Raw genomic sequence first — 21,067 nt, forward strand, 5'->3', positions numbered from 1 at the left:
CTATCAAGTAGTCATCAGGACGTGTCTGTTAGGTGTTCACAACATCCACAGACGATGTTGTAGGGGTTTGCACATCGAGCGGTGTATCAAAGACGTAAGCCTTTTGTGTAGCAGTGAGGACACTCCTCGGACTACGGACCTAGTCCGCATCAGTGCTTACAATATCTTTCAACTTGGTCTTTCTCTAGGAACGTATTGAAACAGGGAGCTACAACGTGAGCTATTTATCTACAACATATTTGCAAAGACAATTTAGACTATGTTCATGATAATTGAGTTCATCTAATGAACTCCCACTCAGATAGACATCCCTCTAGTCATCTAAGTGAAACATGATCCGAGTCAACTAGGCCGTGTCCGATCATCCCGTGAGACGGACTAGTCAACATCGGTGAACATCTTCATGTTGATCGTATCTTCTATACGACTCATGCTCGACCTTTCATTCTTCCATGTTCCGAGGCCATGTCTGTACATGCTAGGCTCGTCAAGTCAACCTAAGTGTTTTTGCTGTGTAAATCTGGCTTACACCCGTTGTACTCGAACGTTAGAATCTATCACACCCGATCATCACGTGGTGCTTCGAAACAACGAACCTTCCCAATGGTGCACAGTTAGGGGGAATACCTTTCTTGAAATTTTAGTGAGGGATCATCTTATTTAAGCTACCGTCGTTCTAAGCAAATAAGATGTAAAACATGATAAACATCACATGCAATCAAATAGTGACATGATATGACCAATATCATTTTGCTCCTTTTGATCTCCATCTTCGGGGCTCCATGATCATCGTTGTCACCGGCATGACACCGTGATCTCCATCATCATGATCTCCATCATCGTGTCTTCTTGAAGTTGTCTCGTCATCTATTACTTCTACTACTATGGCTAACGCTTTAGCAATAAAGTAAAGTAATTACATGACGTTTATGTTGACACGCAGGTCATAAATAAATAAAGACAACTCCTATGGCTCCCGCCGGTTGTCATACTCATCGACATGCAAGTTGTGATTCCTATTACAAGAACATGATCATCTCATACATCACATATATCATTCATCACATCCTTTGGCCATATCACATCACAAAACACTTGCTGCAAAAACAAGTTAGACGTCCTCTAATTGTTGTTGCAAGTTTTTTATGTGGCTGCTATAGGTTTCTAGCAAGAACATTTCTTACCTACGCTAAAACCACAACGTGAATTGCCAATTTCTATTTACCCTTCATAAGGACCTTGTTCATCGAATCCGATCCGACTAAAGTGGGAGAGACAGACACCCGCTAGCCACCTTATGCAACTAGTGCATGTCAGTCAGTGGAACCGGTCTCACGTAAGCGTGCGTGTAAGGTTGGTCCGGGCCGCTTCATCCCACAATGCCGTCGAATCAAGATAAGACTAGTAACGGCAAGATAATTGACAATATCGACGCCCACAACTACTCTGAGTTCTACTCGTGCATAGTAACTACGCATAGGCCTAGCTCTGATACCACTGTTGGGGAATGTAGCATAAATTCAAAATTTTCTACGCATCACCAAGATCAATCTATGGAGTAATCTAGCAATGAGGGGAAGGAGAGTGCATCTACATACCCTTGTAGATCGCTAAGCGGAAGCGTTCAAGTGAACGGGGTTGATGGAGTCGTACTCGTCGTGATCCAAATCACCGATGATCCTAGTGCCGAACGGACGACACCTCCGCGTTCAACACACGTACAGCCCGGTGACGTCTCCTACGCCTTGATGCAGCAAGGGGAGAAGGAGAGGTTGCGGAAGACTCCATCCAGCAGCAGCACGATGGCGTGGTGGTGGTGGAGGAGCGTGGTACTCCAGCAGGGCTTCGCCAAGCACCGCAAGAGACGAGGAGGGAGAGGGGTAGGGATGCGCCAACAGGAGATTGAATCACATGTGTTGGGCAGCCCCAAACCTCAAGTATATATACGGGAAGGGGAGGGGCTGCGCCCCCACCTAGGGTTCCCTCCCTAGGGGTGGCGGCAGCCCCCAGATCCCATCTGGGTGGCGGCCACAAGGGGGAGAGGGGGAGGCGCACCTGGGGTGGGCCTTAGGGCCCATCTTCCCTAGGGTTTGCTCCTTCCCCTCCTGGAGGAGCCTTGGGCCCTGGTGGGAGGCGCCCCAGCCCACCTAGGGGCTGGTGCCTTCCCACTATTGGCCCATATAGGCCTCCGGGGCTGGTGGCCCCACCTGGTGGACCCCCAGACCCCTCCGGCGGTCCCAGTACACTACCGGTGATGCCCGGAACACTTCCGGTGGCCAAAACCATACTTCCTATATATCGATCTTTACCTCCGGACCATTCCGGAACTCCTCGTGACATCCGAGATCTCATCCGGGACTCCGAACAACAATCGGTAACCACGTATATCTATTCCCTATAACTCTAGCGTCATCGAACCTTAAGTGTGTAGACCCTATGGGTTTGGGAGTCATGCAGACATGGCCGATACAACTCTCCGATCAATAACCAATAGCGGGATCTGGATACCCATGTTGGCTCCCACATACTCCATGATGATCTCATCGGATGAACCACGATGTCAAGGACTTAATCAATCCCGTATACAATTCCCTTTGTCTAGCGGTACGATACTTGCCCGAGATTCGATCGTCGGTATCCCGATACCTTGTTCAATCTCGTTGCCAACAAGTCTCTTTACTCGTTCCATAACACATCATCCCGTGATCAACTCCGTGGTCACATTGTGCACATTATGATGATGTCCTACCGAGTGGGCCCAGGGATACCTCTCCGTTACACGGAGTGACAAATCCCAGTCTCGATTCGTGCCAACCGAACAGACACTTTCGGAGATACCTGTAGTGAACCTTTATAGCCACCCAGTTACGTTGTGATGTTTGGCACACCCAAAGCACTCCTACGGTATCCGGGAGTTGCACAATCTCATGGTCTAAGGAAATGATACTTGACATTAGGAAAGCTTTAGCATACGAACTTCACGAACTTTGTGCTAGGCTTAGGATTGGGTCTTGTCCATCACATCATTCTCCTAATGATGTGATCCCGTTATCAATGACATCCAATGTCCATGGTCAGGAAACCGTAACCATCTATTGGTCAACGAGCTAGTCAACTAGAGGCTTACTAGGGACATGGTGTTGTATATGTATCCACACATGTATCTGAGTTTCCTATCAATACAATTCTAGCATGGATAATAAACGATTATCATGAACAATGAAATATATAATAATAACTAATTTATTATTGCCTCTAGGGCATATTTCCAACACCTACCACTTGTTATATCATGCCTCCCATATTGCCATGTCAAGCCTCTAACCCACCTTTCCTAGCAAACCGTTGTTTGGCTAAGTTACCGCTTTGCTCAGCCCCTCTTATAGCATTGTTAGTTGCAAGTGAAGCTGAAGTTTGTTCCATGTTGGTCCCTTTATTTTAACCCCCCAGGCCAGTGCGTCTCTAAGTGTTGGTCCGAACCGGGCGAGCTGCGGGGCCACCTCGGGGCAACCTGAGGGCTGGTTTTACTCATAGCTTGACCTATCCGGTGTGTCCTGAGAACGAGATACATGTGATTCCTATCGGGATTGTCGACACATCGGGCGGCTTTGCTGGTCTTGTTTTACCATTGTCGAAATGTCTTGTAACCGGGATTCCGAGACTGATCGGGTCTTTCCGGGAGGAGGAATATCCTTCATTGACCGTGAGAGCTTGTGATGGGTTAAGTTGGGACACCCCTGCAGGGTATAAACTTCCGAAAGTCGTGCTCTCCGTTATGTGGCAGATGAGAATTTGTTAATGTCCGGTTGTAGAGAATTTGACACTTAACTTAATGAAAATGCATCAACCGCGTGTGTAGCCGTGATGGTCTCTTTCCGGCGGAGTCCGAGAAGTGAACACGGTCTTGTGTTATGCTTGAACGTAAGTAGTTTCAAGATCACTTCTTGATCACTTCTAGCTTCACGACCGTGCGTTGCTTCTCTTCTCAATCTTATTTGCGTATGTTAGCCACCATATATGCTTAGTGCTTGCTGCAGCTCCACCTCATTACCTTATCCTACACATAAGCTTAAATAGTCTTGATCTTGCGGGTGTGAGATTGCTGAGTCCTCGTGACTCACAGATACTTCCAAACAATTTTAGGTGCCGATGATACCAGTGCAGGTGGCGCTACCGAGCTCAAGTGGGAGCTCGATGAAGATCTTGTTCGTTGTTATGTGTCTTTTCCGGTTGATCAATAGTGGAGCCTAGTTGGGACGATCGGGATCTAACATTTGGGGTTTTCTTCTTTTATTTTTGGTTCCGTAGTCGGACCTTGATTGTATTCTAGATGATGTATGTTTAACTTGTTATTTGTGTGAAGTGGTGATTGTAAGCCAACTCCTTATCCCTTTCTTATTCAGTACATGTGATTGTGTGAAGATTACCCCTCTTGCGACAAAACCACAATGCGGTTATGCCTCTAAGTCGTGCCTCGACAGGTGGGAGATATAGCCGCATCATGGGTGTTACACTTCTGCACCACCGAACTCCAACGTCGACCCTGCACCTACATCTACTCCTGATGGGAACGAGTAGATACTCTATGTCTTCAAACCTTTTTGGTCATTACTGACAAAAGGGGGAGAAGCATATGAGTTGATAGTCTTCAAGCGGGTCCTTATGGGTGGTTGCACTATTTCTGCCAAGTGTTTACAACTCTCATTTTTATTGATACATTTGGTTCTTTGGGTTGTAACACTTAAACTCGATGGTCGTCTGCTACTCTGTGATGCGATGATAAATTTCGCATTAAGTCATACCGCAGACATCCATTTTTCACTATGCATGTCATTATCTTCATTATATCTTTATATGCATGATGAATTGTCTTCATAAGTTGAAGAGGATCTCCACAAAGTGAAACCTACCATGTGCATTTTCATTCAAAAGCAAACTACTTATATGCACATCTTCAAGGGGATCCTTTTGCTACTTATGAAGACAATGCCGTAATTCTCAACTTCCACATACTTTTATCCCCCTTGAAAACTTCAACCAGTTTATCATCAATCACCAAAAAGGGGGAGATTATAAGTGCATCTACTGCCACCCCTAGTTGGTTTTGGAGTATTGACGACAAACTTGGTTGAGGGACTAATGTGTTTGTGAGAATTGCAGGATAACACAGGTAGTAGTCCCATATTGATTCGTTTTACCTACCAGAGATGACCCCTAAAAATGTGTAAAGTCATTCAAGACAATGGTGGTCTGTGAAAAGATTCAAATTGAAGACTATGAAATGAGAAGACATCATATGAAGACTAGGGAGTATTAAGACATAGTTGTTTCGTAGTTTCCTTTTCTTCTTTGTTGAGTCATAGGAACCACCGCACTGTTATGTGGGGTCCAAGTGGACAAAGTCAGAGTGACTGATCTGATGCTCGACCAAATCCTATGTCTTCGAGTGAATACAATGAGAGAAAATCTTATCCAGAGCTGGATAAGTCAGCTTTACTTGTAGCCCAAGTCAAGCTGCCGCGTGTGTTTGAAATCTGACCGTTGGACACGTGTCATTTCCTTAGTGACCCAGGGTCATTTCAGACAAATCAGGTCGGGTTGCCTCCTGGCGATAAATAGCCCACCCCCTACACCATAAATTTGTGGCTTCTCGGAGTTAGTGCACATGTTTTGTCACTTGAGAGAAATCCACCTACGAAGCATTTGAGAGAGAGATCCTTGCGAGGACAAAGCCCAAGACAGCCAGAGCCAAAGAGTGTTACGCATCACTGAAGTCTTTCTGTCCGCGTGACCTAAAGACTTATTACACTTGAGGACTGTGAATCCTCCAGCCAGTTAGGCGTCGCGTGCTGAGCATCCAAGAGTCATTGTGGATCGCCGGTGAACGAAGTCTGTGAAGGTTTGGAAGTCTACCTTGAACACTTACCAGTGTGATTGGGCGAGGACTGCATGTCCTTAGCTCAAGGGGAATAAGGTGAAGACGCGGTCTTCTAAGTTGAATCTCAGCCAACCTAACCAGACGTACAGTTGTCACAACAACTGGAACTGGTCTACCAAATCCTTGTCTTCATCAAGCTACTGGTTCTATCCTTCACTTCCCTTTACTCTATAGTTTGTCTTCATGAAGTCATTTCTTGCCTGTATGATCTGATTGATTTCACTGAGTGAAGACTGTTTAATGTTTGGCTTCATACTATCTTCCATCCTGATCCATACTACCTAGCTGCTGATATTCTTCGTGCTTTCACTTCATTGCTTACTTGACTATGGCTTGTCTAGTGTAGTCTACCTTCCACTGCATATCAATAGGTTCAATTCTTTTGTTTATCTTCAAAGCCTCCATGTTTTGAAGAGTTTCATAAAAATCGCCTATTCACCCCCCTCTAGTCGATAACTAGCACTTTCAGAGACGTATCAAATGATTATGTCGAGTGGAATTGGGATATCCGAGTGGAATCTGCCGTCGAGTGGATTACACTTCAGGGTGTTTTCAGTCGTTATCTTTTGTAGAACTTTGTATGTCTTTGACTCTAGGGTGGTGTCCTTGGGTGGGGCGTCTAGGTCAGGCCAAAGACCCTACCCTGGGTACATGTCATCATCACTAGCCCCCGAATGGATTGAGATCTTGTCGGCGTCCTGGGAACGGGGGTCCCCAGACTTGCCTGCCTGCGGCCCATGGCATGGCTCCACCAGGGGCCCTGTACGGCCCATCTTCACCAGCAAAACACTCAAGACCCTCGCGAGGGGCCAAGCCTCGCGAGGCAGACGATGCAAGACATTCTCGGGGGCAGCCTCACCAGGCTGGCTCACGAGGGGCGGAGAGATCAAGGCAAGGGGCGCCTCCCGAGGTTCCTGTGACGCAAGCCATGACGACCAGGGCCAGGCGGGCGCCAGCGCGCGTAGTGTCCTTGTTTCCTCTTTGGTGTTAAAGAGGCAAGCGTAGGTGCGGAGTCCCAAGGCGTCAAGCAAAGGTTTCCATATCGGTGCAACAAGACCAAGACCAGCAGGACAGCAGCACGGAGGTCATCATGGAGCCCAGGACGGCATCATCGCCAGAGCCTTTGGCAGGCGAAGACCATATTTTGTCAGGATAGCCTATACTAGTTGTCCCCCTTCAATTTGGCCGTTGTGGGATCCCTTCCCGCCTAATATTTGGGAAGAGGACCCGGGCCTCTATATATAGGACTAGCCACCATCGTAGGGAGGCATCTCATCTTGGACCAGATCCATTCCACCAAGGCGACCACACAAACTCGCGAAGCACAAGAACACCTCTCCTCAGGAGGCTGTTCTTCCCTTGTAACTGTTCATCCTCAGCCCAAGAGGCAATCCACCACACCACACTGGAGTAGGGTATTACACCACATCGGTGGCCCGAACCAGTATAAGTCTTTTGTCCCTTTGTTCTGCGAGTTCGACGCGCTGAGCCTTGAGATTGTGGTGAAGGCGTGAGTTAGAGGGAGGAGAGATCTTCGTGCGCACCCTAGTGTTCGAATCTCAAGGGTTTTGCCGGAACCCAAAACCCGACATTTGGCGCGCCAGGTAGAGGAGCGCTGAAGCTTTCCTTCCGCTGATCCGCATTCCACCGCTCCACCACATCCATGTTAGACGCGCGCCGAGCCCGCGCCGAGCGCCGGGACGCCCTCGCCGTTCTCCATCTCCTGTTGCCAACATCGCTACCGGCCCGGCAGCAAACGAGCAGTAAGCATCCTCACTGCACCCCTCCATGCGGCCGGGCGACCGCACTGCCACTCCATCGCTAACTCCGGTCGGCTCATCGTCTCACGCTCGCGGCGCACCCACAGACGCGCAGGCTGCGCTGCTCATGGCACGCGAGCTCATGCGTTACCGCCCAGTCGACGACCTCTACGAGGACTGGTTGGACCGCATCGCCGAGCTCGTCAGCACCGCTGGAGGCTCTCCTGCACCATCCCTCTCGCTGTGTCGCCCACCTCCAGCCACGGGCGATGTAGCTCACGGAGGCGCCGCCACCCCCTCTGCATCAAGACGGTGTCCTCGCCCCAAGACGCGCGGTCCCGCAGCATGATCCACCTTGTCGTGTGCCCGCGCACGAAGAAGGAAGTTGCCGAGAGGTTCCCCGGCCACAAGAAAATGCTCCAGGGTTCCCAGCACCACCACGACAAGGCCGCGTGCCGCCTGCGGTGGCGGTGCGCGAACATCCAGGCCAGGCCCCGCATCAGCAAAGGGCCCCGGTGGCCACGACAGGCTGCCGCACCTTCACTCCTGAGCTGCGTAGCATCGTTTAGCCAGGCAAGTTCAAGCCAAATCTGCCTCCTCGCTACGATGGCACCCCCGACCCATGGAGTTCCTACAGCTCGACGAGCTGAGCATCGAGGCGGCCAACGGCGACAAAAAAGTCATGGCGAATTGGTTTCCCATGGCTCTCAAGGATGGCGCTCGCTCGTGGCTCCTGAACTTGCCTCCACGCTCGATCTCCTCCTGGGGTGAGATGCAAGACCGCTTCGTCGCCAACTTCCAGGGCACTCGCACCTGCCCTCCGGCCGCGGGTGACCTGCGCCGCATCAAACAACAGCCGAGAGAGACCCTGCAGAAGTACATCCAGTGCTTCAACAGCGTGCGTCTCAAGATCCCCAAGGTGATGGACGAGGCCATCATCTCATCGTTTTCCAATGGCATGCGCGGCATCAAGATGAAGGAGGATCTTGCCATCCATGAGGAGCTATGCACGACTCTGGAGCTGTTCAACATAGCAACCAAGTGTGCAAGAGCTGAGGAGGGGCGTCTCTCCCTCGTCGAGCTCCCTGCTGTAGACCCAGAGGAGAAGAAGGCCAAGGTCGAGGATGTGAAGTGCAAGGGAGTGGCCGTACTTGTGGCAGAGCTAGACACAAAGCACGGTCGGGACCTCCTCGAGTCACCCAAGGGCGGCCGTCCATTCTGCGCCTTCCACAACGTGCATAGCCACAACACCAACGATTGTCAAGAGCTCAGGGCCATTCGAGATGGACGCTTGGGTCGAAGCCCCGAGCGCAATGACCGGGGCTACGACCGACGAGGAGGATGAGGCGGAGGACGTTGGGACGACTGCGGCTCCCGCCAGGAGTGGCGCGACCAGCCTCGTGAGGATCGCTGGCAGGACCAACCTCGTGAGGGTTCCTGGAGGGACCAGCCTCGTGAGGACCGTCCTCAGGGAAATCCTGGTCTCCCTCCGCTACCACTGAGGGAGTCTTGGACTAAGGGTTCCTCGGACGTCCGGCCTGTTATCTATGGGCCAGACTGATGGGTGTGAAGATCGAAGACTGCACCGTGTACGGATTGGACTCTACTTGGCGTGGAAGGCAAGCTTGGCAACCAAAGATTCCTCCTTATGTAACCGACTCCATGTAAACCCTAGATCCCTTCGGTGTCTATATAAGCCGAAGGGGATAGTTCGGAAAGGACAACACATATACTCATTACCATATTCATAGGTTAGATTTCTAGGGTTTAGCCATTACAATCTCGTGGTAGATCAACTCTTGTAACACTCATATTCATCAATATCAATCAAGCAGGACGTAGGGTTTTACCTCCATAGAGAGGGCCCAAACCTGGGTAAACATTGTGTCCCCCGTCTCCTGTTACCATCGATCCTAGACGCACATTTCGGGACCCCCTACACGAGATCCACCGACATTGGTGACTTCATTGAGAGTTCCACCGTGCCATCGGCAAAAGGCTCGATGGCCCCTTGGATCGTCAATAATGACGTTGTCCAAGGAGGAACCTTCCTCCACGGACAGATCTTCGTATTCGGTGGCTTCGTACTGCGGGCCAACTCACTTGGCCATCTGGAGTAGATCGACAGCTACGCCCCTGGCCATCAGGTCAAATTCGGGAGCTTGAATTACGTCACGGACATCCGTGGAGACTTGATCTTCGATGGATTCGAGACCACGGCAGCTGCTCCCCATTGCCTCGATGAACATGGCGTAAACCTGTCATCGGGCAGCACCCAGGAGATAGCTCTTGTAGCAGCTCCGGCTCTAAATCCGAAGCAGATCAATTCGCCCAAAGATGGGAAGATTGACTCCATCACGGGGGCTACCGATCCCGCGGCGTTGGAGCCGCACGCAGATTCCACTTCCCACGGTATCTGCATCAATGAAACCCCGGACTCGCCTTTGACGACGAACTCCGAACCTTGTGAGGCCGCATACACCGAACTTGATCAGTTATCAATCTTCAAATTCAGCGTCGCAGATGTCTTCCAACACGCGCCCAAGGGTGACATACTAAACTCGCTAAAAAACCTATCCCTGAAAAAACGACCCATCGCTGAACTATGTTCGGTTCGAACTTTCAGCGGACGATGGAGAATTTTGTTTCCCACCCGCCACCCAGCTCGTAGCCACTGTTGAAGACCTAACCAATACGCCCGACCCCTTCCTTGAAACCATCGACGGTTTGGACGAGATGAGGGGCAAGGTCGGAGCTTATTGCCCTTTCGACACGGGAAGACCACTTCCTGGTATGACATGTGTATGAAGGACACGCCTTACGGCACTCTCGACGATGATTAGGAGAATTCGGTCGAGAATAAACCGTCTGGTACACAGCCCGGAAACCGGCACCCTAGGCCACATCGCCCAAGACAAAACACTGCCAACACCAGAGAAGACAACACCCCAGACAACAAAGAAGGATCTGAGCAGGATGAACAGGAAGGCAGGCAGGACAACTCTGATGAACATACCACATACGGGGACTCGGAGGACAGCAATTATCTCCTACCCTCTGAGGAATAGGAGATCCTCGGTGACGAAGACTTTATCATGCCCAAGGAACCTCTCGAGCAGGAGCGCTTTAAACGCCAGCTTATAGCCACTGCAAGGAGCCTAAGAAAGAAGCAGATGCAGCTTCAAGCAAGCCAAGATTTTCTCAATGATAGATGGACCGAGGTCTTGGCCTCCAAAGAACACGGCCTTAGCAGCCCAGTCAAAATCCACCCAAAGAATAGGTGGCTCCCTCAATACAATGGCAGGGCGATGGAGCCCATACCACCATCGAATAATGCGGCGGGCCGACCACGGTTCAGTCCAGTCAAAGTAGCAGCCCAAGCAGAGCACCATACCAACCCATCCGGCCGTCAAAACAAAACAGCTCGGAGGAATACCCGTGATATCAACCAATACACTGAGGGTAGAGCAGGACATACACGATCGACGTACAGATCACGAAGATATATCCCGACCGACGGTGATGGTCGCCTATTCGGATGCTATATAGCCGACCATGCCCGGGTCGTACACCGTAAACGGAACCCGCTGGAGGTGCTTCATAGTGTGGCCCAACATAGAGGAGCCGCACACCCTCTCTGCTTCACTAACGAAGTAATGGAGCACGAATTCCCAGACGGGTTTAAACCCATCAACATCGAATCATACGATGGAACAACAGATCCCACGGTATGGATTGAGGATTACCTCCTTCATATTCACATGGCCCGTGGAGACAACCTCCACGCCATTAAATACCTACCTCTCAAGCTTAAAGGGCCAGTTCGATACTGGCTAAACAGTTTGCCAGAAAATTCCATCGGTAACTGGGAAGATTTGGAAGACGCCTTTTGAGGAAATTTCTAGGGAACATATGTCCGGCCATTATATGCCGATGACTTAAGTCACATTGTCCAAGAGCCCGGCGAGTCAGCCAGGGAGCTCTGGACTAGGTTCTTAGTCAAAAAGAACCAAATTGTCAACTCCGGACACAGAAGCCCTTGCGGCCTTCAGACACGGCGTCCGGGACGAATGGCTAGCGCATCACCTCGGCCAAGAAGGACCGAAATCCATGGCAGTCCTTACCGCTCTAATGACCCGCTTCTGCACAGGAGAAGACAACTGGCTTGCTCGTAAAAGCAACGACGCCAGCAGCCTGGGCACTTCCAAAATCCGAGATGGCAACGGCAAGCCACGACGAACCGAACATAACAGTCGCAGTAATATACGCGACACAATGGTGAACACTGGATTTCACAATCCGAAGCCCGATCAATGGAAGAGGCCACTAAAGGCAAACCAGGACGGACCATCCACCCTTGACAGGATATTGGACCGACCGTGTTAGATTCACGGTCACCCTGATATGCCAGCTAATCATACCAACTAAAACTGTTGGGTCTTCAAGCAGGCAGGCAAGCTTAACGCTGACTACAAGGGGAGGAGGCCACCAGGCGATAAAGACGATGGATCGGCTCGCCAGCAGAAAGCCAGGGGCCAAAAACAGTTTCCGTCCGATGTTCGACTACTCCGGGAACACGAATAGCAGTCCGTCTTCCGCCACCCACGTACTGTACTGGCAAAATTTGCACCTCGCACACCTCACTACGCACTCAAGATACCATGGGCATTGGCGGAAGCATAATACAGACAACCCTGCAAGCATTCCAGTAACATTTTTTATCTGCTTACTTTATTTTTCTATATCATCCCTAAATAACAGGTGACCAGCGGGACAACATCTACAACGGACTCTATCAGAGTTCGGATCCGTATGCTCACCTAAGGGGCTACTTCCGTCAAGGATTCCCCCCCCCCCCCGAGGACGGGCGACGCAGATGTGCAACGGGAGGTCCAAAATAACATTTTGTGGACCATACTCTTTATTCCGAGCCTGTAATATGCCCTTTTTCCTCTGATCCCGACCCCGAGCATGTCAAAATAGCCGGGTTCACATTTCCGTTTTATTATTATTATATACATATAAATAAATTTATCATTGGCACACCGCCTCGTTCTCAGTAAGTCTCATCCGAACTGATCTTCCATACTCTTTTAAAGTACGGCCTTAACGGCTGCTCTGCGGATACACCTCAACATACCCTGCCAGGGGCTCGGAATGGAAACGAATGAGCTGCCAGTAAAAGTCCGAATAGCTCTATAGCGAACTTCGGTGTCGCAAGTTTGGCCTTATATGCATCAGCTCCGAATCATTGTCTTGGTCAATAGTTGGGTTGCCCGGCTCCTGTGTTTGCTACCTTACGTTCCCCTCGATCGGCTAGGGTAGTAAAGGGAGAACTACTGCGATTGTGCCCTGGCCTAGACCGGATGAGCACCTCAGTAGTGAAAGCCGAAAACTGACTGTCATGATGCGGCGAGAGCTGGTCAACCACTTGACGACTTATTGGAATCCTTAGCGATTCTCCGTGTAACACGAAGGATCTTTTTTAGATCAGATATGCAAGGCACCACACGCCGCATACACACTAGGGGCTATGTCGTAGCCCCACCATAAGACTCCTATGGTTAAGTGAAAGTGTTAACGCCTTATAGTCTGATTGCCTGGTTCGCCGCATTATCACCTCCTTCATGGACTAAGACATTGGGTAAAGAGTGATTAAATGCTTTACCGAACACACCCGTACTTCCTACGAGGGGGCTGAAGCCGACGACTTGAAAACTTTCAGATTATATTAAAACAACCGCACAGGAGGAATTCAAGCTCTCGAGCAAAACACAAATAGATTAACTATAAAGTTGTCTTTTACAATCATCATACACCTCACTCGAACATTATGTTTTCCGAACATTGACCCTCTATCAAGCGGGCGGCCTCCAGGACGTCTTCAAAGTAACTCTCTAGTTCCGAACGGTCCCTGCCCCCAGGCGGACCCTTCGTAGCAAAGTCGACGGCCTTCATCTTTCCCCAAAATGTCTTGACTCGGGCAAGGGCCATCCATACACCCTCAATGCAGACCGATTGCTTCAGATCATCGATTCGCGGCACTGCATCGACAAGTTTCTGCACCAAACTGAAATAGCTATTCAGCACAAGCTCGGTCGGCCATAGCCGGACTATGACATCCTTCATGGCAACGCTAAATACCCTACGAAGTTCGCCCATTGGGACATCTATTCATTAAGAAGTAGCGGGCGTTTTGACACACCAAACTGTGACCAAAAAGCTTCTCTGTTGCATATCTAGCTTGCGCTTGGTAATACTGCACTGCATCGGAAGAACTCTTCAGCAAGTCAAAATACTCGTCCGGAGAACCCCACACTTGGTTCAGCTGAACATAGTCCGGGTCACCAAACTTAGTCTGCAGCAGAAAAGGCTTTCTAGCCAATATCTCTTTCGCCTACCGAACCTCCTCACGGAGTGCTCTAGACTGTGATCGCGCTTCTCTTGCCTCCTGTCGGGCCTTGTCTAGTTTAGCCGTTAGGGCTTCATTCTCCTTTACAAGGACTTCGCAGCGGCCAGTAGCATTCTCCAAAGCGAGTGTCATCAGGGATACCTTCTCCTTGCCCTGGCATCGCGCAGCTTCTCCGGCCTTCAGTTCAACCGATGCCTCTTTAGCAGCAACATCACTAAGTCGGACCCGCTCCTTGGCCCGGACTAGCTCCGCCCGAAGAGCCTCAATGGCGGCAGCACCATCTGCATTTCATGCGCATTTCATATAAAGCTCTTTCCTACGTCAAGCACACTGGTGTAAAGAATGCTCGAAAGACATACCTTGCCAGTCGTCAAGACACCTGTTGATCAATGCAATGTCATCCTCCGCAATATCCAGCTTTTGCTGGAGTTCGGCCACTTCTGTATTCCGGGCAGCCACAGGAGGGGCAACAGCCCATATTTCAAATTAAACCGAGGTTAATACCTGAGCATATCTCTTTGATCATTCGATCGCTTCCTTCGGAAGACAATCCGAGTCTCAGGGGCTACTTCATATACAACAGGTGCATTCTGTCAGTAAAATTTAATTGACAAAACTACATAAACCTCAAAACCTCGTAGAAGGCTCATAAAAGCCTCGTTCAATCCACTCTTCGCGGATAGAATCCTTTTAACCACCATAGCCATCAAAGTACGATGCTCTTCTGAAAGGGATGCTCGTCGTAGCAAGTCCGTCAGCGGCTCCGGCACCCTTGGGTCTTCGGAAACCGCCGCCAAAGTACGGCCTTCCCGTGAAGGATCCCTCCTACTTACCTCCAGAATCATCTTCGGCTATAAACCGGACAGTTCGGGGACTCTAGTCTTGATCCCGGAACCTCGAGTGACAGAGGCGCCGCCTTCACTTAACGCCTTCTCCGTTTCTTGTACCACTTGGTGTTCGGGAGGAGCCCTTCGGGACGATACCTCGGTATCATCCCCCCTATCGAGCAATGGGGCCAGAGAAGGCGTATCACTCTCCATCATCTCCGGAAGAAGATCTCTCGAGGAGGAGAACGATTGATAAGCACCAGGCATTAACCTGTGTGGATGAATATATCGGATGATTACTTCACTAATAGGAAAAGAATGAGGTGCCTCGGCCACATTTACGTTTTGCCGTGAGGTTCGACCTCGTCATCGTTCGCCCGACCCAAGCCGCTCGATGATAGCGTTTTTCCCTTCTTGGAAGACTTCCCCTCCTGACCTTCGGAGGCGACCCTCTTCTTGCCCTGGAAGGCTCCTTCTGCACTTTGGCCCTTGGGTAAAACGGTTTCGGTTTCCCTGAACACGGCCACCTGGTACGGTGTCGGAACCAGCATCCTCGTCAGCAGGTCGGTCGCACGGCCTTCGGGAAGAGGCACCGGACACCAGATCAGCACCGCTTTCTTTATCCAGTCCTATACAGGGATGGCTTGTTCAATATCTTGTTAAGAGATACCTGGATGGAAGGTGCTTAGGTACCGAGTACTTACCGAAGTGTCCGGATGATTGCAGTCAAGGCCAACGTCTTCGGTGGTGTCCGGCCATTGCTCTCATTCCCCGAAATATAATTTCCACATTCCTTCGTGCATAGTGCCGAAGAAGTGCTGTAGGGTCCGCCGCCCTTCTGGGTTGAACTCCCACATACGAAGAGGCCGCCGCTGACATGGCAGGATCCGGTGGACTAGCATTATTTGAATGATGTTCACAAGATTGATGCCCTTCTCGATATGGCTTTGGATGCAACTTTGCAGAGTCTGCACTTCATTGACGGATCCCCAGTCCAATCCCTTATTGACGCATGAAGCAAGCTGAACTGGAGGGCCGGGTTGGAACGCAGGTGTAGCCGCCCACTTGGAGCTCCGCGGCTCGTTGACATAAAACCACCCCTGCTGCCACAGGTCTGAAGATTTGGTAAAAGATCCTTCGGGCCAAACCACGCCGGCCAGTTTGCCTATTGTGACGCTGCCGCACTCTGCCTTCTCCTCCTCTGCCACCTGCGGCCTCACATCAAAGGTCTTGAGCCACAAACCGAAGTGCGGAGGAGTCCGGAGCAAGGCCTCACACGTGACGATAAATGTCAAGATGGGGAGAATAGTGTCCGGGGTCGGATAGTGAAAATCTAGCCCATAGTAAAACATGAGCCCCCAGGCGAAGGGGTTAAGCGCAAACCCTAGCCCGTGAAGGAAGTGAGACACAAATACAACACTCTCGCCAGATCTGGGGGTCAGTATAACTTGCCCTTGCGCCGGAAGCCGTTGAAAGATTTCTGAGGTTAGGTACCTCGCTACGCGAAGCTCCGCAATGTCCTCCTCTATGACAGAAGAAGCCACCCACCAGCCCTGACGGTTGTATCTGGACATGTCTAAGGCTGGTGGTGATTGGAACCCGAGGGTTGGAACTTGGGTGGCTGGGGTTGAGGAAGGAGCAAGCGCAAGGGGAGAAGAAGAGACATGCTCTCTATAAAACAGCCCTGGATATTGGTCGTCTCTCCCAGGGTCTCTAAACTTACCTATAACCAAGGAGTTGTACCCAGGGGACGGTTGGGTTACCCACGCCCTCATCAATGAAAATCCCGTAAATAAAGGGACACGATCTCCGCCCTGACGAGACATGCCGGTAAGACCGCACCTCGAGATGTGGCGCGGCTCGCTAGCTGACGGTTGGAAATAGCAACCGGGCAGGTCGAGATATACTTCCTTCGTCCGAAGACTATTCTGGAGTTCGGAAGGGGGGAACCCACCTTGCAATGCCAAAGACAAATCTGCGCGCTGAACTCCTTGTCATTGAAGCCAGGTTCAGGGGCTACTGAGGGAGTCCTGGACTAAGGGGTCCTCGGACGTCCCGCCTATTATCTATGGGCGGGACTAATGGCCTGTGAAGATCGAAGACAGCACGGTGTCCGGATTGGACTCTACTTGGCGTGGAAGGCAAGCTTGGCGACCGAAGATTCCTCCTTATGTAACCGACTCCATGTAAACCCTAGATCCCTTCGGTTTCTATATAAGCCGAAGGGGATAGTTCGGAAAGGACAACACATATACTCATTACCATATTCATAGGCTAGACCTCTAGGGTTTAGCCATTACGATCTCGTGGTAGATCAACTCTTGTAACACTCATATTCATCAATATCAATCAAGCAGGACGTAGGGTTTTACCTCCATAGAGAGGGCCTGAACCTGGGTAAACATTGTGTCCCCCTCTCCTCTTACCATCGATCCTAGACGCATAGTTCGGGACCCCCTACCCGAGATCCATCGGTTTTGCCACCACCAAGGAGGAACGACGACCACCATTAGGCCGAGGGGGATGGGGGCTTCCAGGAGCCACGCGCCATCACTTGCATCTTGGGTGGTGCTTAGGCCCCGGCTTCCCAGCGCATCTTCAAGCAGTTCTCTCATGAGGTGAATGGAGCCCTCCCCAAGCTTGAGGCCACGCGCCCGCTCAGATGGTCCAAGTACGCCATCACCTTCAGCTCGGCGGACCAGCTCAAATGCGTAGCGATCACCGGCGTCCTCCCGATGCTCTGCTCACCCGTCATCAGCAATGTCCAAGTCACCAAGACCCTCATCGACGGCGGCAGCCTTCAAGTGCCCTATGATCAGTTGGAGCCTACTAAGCCCTTTTCAGGAGTAACCGACGGCTCCACCACCCCGATAGGGCAAGTTCGTCTCCCTGTCACCTTTGGTCAGCGCGACAACTACCACACCGAGCTCGTCGACTTCGACATCGCCCACATCTGTCTGCCGTACAATGCCATCCTTGGGTACCCAACGTTAGCCAAATTCATGGCAGTGACCCACCATGGATACAACGTCCCCAAGATGCCGGGAAGCGACGGAATCATCACAGTCCCCTGCGAAGAAAAATATGCAGTGTGCTCCCTCGAGCACGCCTTCCAAGCTATAGCAATCGAAGACCCTGACAACGAGGGTGTGCAGTACCTTCCTAAGTCCATACCCAAGAAGAAGAAGCAGCTACTCCGCACAGGGCCTCAGGGGAGCGGCGCCTCTATCGGTGCCACCTCAGGATCGGTGCTCGCACCTGGGGCGCCTTCCTCTCTCGCATAGGAAGGCGCGCCTGGTGCCCTCCTCGGGCAGGGCTCGGGGGCTCTCTTATGGAGGGCCTCATACCTGGCCAACATCACAAGGGAGGCGCTTGGGCACCACGTGGAGGCGTGCTTCGCGGCACGTTTCCCTCAGGAGGGAACCGGGCGAGGAGCGCCCGGCGCTCAGGAGTTCATCATCAAGGCCACCCAGGAGCTTCATGAAGCAAGGACGATACGCGGCGGCCGCCGCCCACCTGGTGTAGCTCCCCACCCGGACGAGGGTGGTGAGCTGCGCGTCTGCATCGACATCCCAGGGCTCAACAGGGCCGCATCTCAGGAGCGCTTCTGGCCTTCGCGTGCTGGCCGGTGTGAGGGTCCACGTCACATCTACGTTCGCATGTTGTTCGGCCTGTCGAGTGTGGCAGCCTCCTTCCAGCGCAATCTATGGAGCATCCTGGTGACCCACGAGGCCAGGCACCACACGGTCCTGCTAGAGATGGAGACGGTCCTCAGGGAGCCACCTGAGCCCCTAGAGCCTCCCGAGGCTCAGGGTCTCGACGGCTCGTGAGGAGCGACTTCTTCAGTGTGCGCCTTTAGCTACCCCAACGCTCCTTCAACAACAAAACCAGGTGACATTTTCCAAGTTCATTCAGCTAGGTGCGCCCACCGGGCTGCATCATTCCCAGGTCGCCTGGGCCTGTCCCTGCGGCATGTATCCTTTTTACGCCTTTAAGCTTACTTTACTAGGGGCGCCCCTCTGGCTGCATCATCCCCAGGCCGCTCGGGTCCGACCGAGTGGCATGTATCGTTCTTGCATTTACCTAAGCTAGTTTGCTTCCCATGCATAAGCTATCTATGGTCATTACCTGCTTGATTATCACCCACCACGGGAGCCACGGGCCAATCGTCTTTCTTTAGGATCCTTCGCATAAGAAGGCTAGGCACGGCGTCTGTGCTCGGGTCCGTCCCTACAGCATCGATAAATCCAACGGCTCAGCTTTGTCTGGCGGGCCGGTCCCGTTCACGTCACCTCCTAGGTTGTTGGTGCTTGGCCTTCTCGTGCGATAACCTCAGGAGATACGTTCGGCACAGGTTGCCTAACCATCTCGCAGGACCACCATAGTCAACAAGAACCAAGACCAGGCGCAACCCGCCTTGAGGTAGGGCCTCGTGAGTCCCGCGCTGGCTCACGAGTGCCCAGACACACCTCATCTAGCCCTAACATGCAAGCCACGTGTCAGGGCGGGGTTGTACACGCCCCGGGGGCTCCACTCAGAGGGAGCCCTCACCCACGCACTTATGGAAGCACCATGCTCGGTGCTGGCAGTCAACACTACCTAGGAGCGGCTATGCCCATGCAAGTGCGGAAGCGCTATGCTCCGCGCTGGTGATAAACAACTGAGGGTGGCCTCATGGCCGTATCAACCTCAGGGAGCCTCTGAGCTTAGTGTCTAGCCTCATTGCAACACCTCCCCTCGGGAGAGTCGTGCGAGGGTGCTGGGCACGGGAGCTGCGCTCGGGTCACGCCCAAGTGTACGCCACCCTGCCAGGTCCCTCGGAACTGGTCGTCGCGCGCCCTCCCAAGTGGAGCCAAGGTATGAAGGTCGTTTGAATGTCAAGGGGGACTCTTGAGCATCGCGACTCAGGAGCCTAACTGGCCACGTAGCCCCTCACTCCTTGGTCCATCCTGGCGATCTAGACGATCCAATGGCGGCTGAGGTATGCGCGGGGTCGGGCCCTGCTGACGTAGAACACTAGGCCTACTCCCGCATCTCCTTTCTATAAGTTGGCTATGCGTCAAGGGGGACTCCTAAGCATAGCGACTCAGGAGCCTAATTGGCCATGTAGCACCTCACCCCTTGGTCTCATCCTGGTGATCCGGATGACCCAACGGAATCTGAGGTATGCGCGGGGTCAGGCCCTGCCGATGTAGAGCGTAAAGCAAATGGGAAGGAAATCGCAAAAAGTCAAGCAAATATTACAAGACATATTGTTCTTCGATACCAAATGCAAGTTTAAACGCCTCCACGAGGCATGGTGCATATCGCAGGAGCTAAACAGGAAAGGAGCCGCTAGCAGGTCATCTCGTCATCCCCGGACGACCATGTCGGAGTGGAGCCAGCCAGAGATCAGCTCCAGGTGCCCGGCCACCAGGCGACAGTCGGTGCCTTGAAGATCCTCCCGCAGCAAGGTTAGTGCAGAAAGAGCACGCTCCAGGATGTCGGGGGAGGCGGAAGAATCCGGGGTCAGCAGAGCGGTGGAGGAAGGAAGAGGCAACATTGTCATGATGGCTTGGGAGGCTGAGGGCTCCTGAGCTTTGGGGACCTTAGCAGCTGAGCCAGACGCCGGCGCCTTTGGTGCGAGCGGGGCCATGGGGGCTGCCTCCTCCAAAGGACGCTCCCCCAAGTTTCGTGAGGACGATCAGGCCGGGGAAGCGCGAGCACCGCCACTGTCCTTCCCTACGGAGGAGGGAGTGGACCCTGCAGGCGATTTAGTCCCGAGAAGTACCGCCGTGTCCTCCTTACCTCCTCTTCCCCGTGGGCATCGGCCTAGTCAAGCAACAGAACGCGTCAAGAATCAGCAGCAGAAGCAGGAACAAGGCAAGACAAGGATACTTACTGGTCCACCGCGGCGTAGTCCCTCTACTTCCTAAGCTTGAAGCCTGAGAGCCTCCCAGCCTAAGGCACGGGCGCAAGGGCTCTAGGCAGAGAAGAGGGGGCAGCAGGAAAGTTGGAAGCATCTTCAGGTAGTGACAGAACGGGGGCGTCGTCTCGGGAGACCAGCGCCGACCTTCCTCTTGTCGGAATCCCGACCGACGACTTCCTCCGGGGACTGACCTTGGACCTCGTGGAGCCCCCCTGCAGTACG

Source organism: Triticum dicoccoides, chromosome 3A (genome assembly GCF_002162155.2).
Source record: "Triticum dicoccoides isolate Atlit2015 ecotype Zavitan chromosome 3A, WEW_v2.0, whole genome shotgun sequence".
In the NCBI taxonomy this organism is placed as follows: Eukaryota; Viridiplantae; Streptophyta; class Magnoliopsida; order Poales; family Poaceae; genus Triticum; species Triticum dicoccoides.